We start from the raw sequence: 598 nt of genomic DNA, 5'->3' as shown, positions 1-598 counted from the left end.
TTTTAAATTAGGGCATTGTATAACTTTTAAATAGCTTTGCAGTCCACCACGCTTCAAACCGGCCCCCCCCCCCTCCCCACCCCCCATGAAGTATGGGACAAAATTCTTAAAAGTTTCAAAGTATTATGACATTTTACTTTTAATGATTTTAAGTGAAGAACCCATGTCAGCCTACAATCAAATATCAAGCCTATAAACCTAGCTTCACTTCCACATGGGATCCGTTGACCTTTGATGTACATATCTGGGTCTGGATGTAATCCACGAATACGACAGAAATGGGGAACAGTATTTTGCTTGTCAAAAACTTAAAACCATTCATATAAGCTCACTGAAAAATTTAGTCAATTGTGAGTTGTAGTTTTCTCTCAACCATTGCCATTCTGGCTCCAGCAAATTATATTGAGAGATCATCTATAAATAATGTTGAGAGAATATTTTTGAAAATGACAGAGGATAACCCATTAATAGCAAGTGCAAATAAGGTTACACTTAGGCCACTACCCTGGGGAACTCCTTCTTTCTGACATTTTATCATCAATAGTTTCCCCCACTCTCACTTGAAAAAAATCTATGGAAAATAAATGATTGAATAAAT

This window comes from Palaemon carinicauda, chromosome 7 (genome assembly GCF_036898095.1).
Source record: "Palaemon carinicauda isolate YSFRI2023 chromosome 7, ASM3689809v2, whole genome shotgun sequence".
NCBI lineage: Eukaryota > Metazoa > Arthropoda > Malacostraca > Decapoda > Palaemonidae > Palaemon > Palaemon carinicauda.
This window is presented reverse-complemented; position numbering follows the sequence as displayed.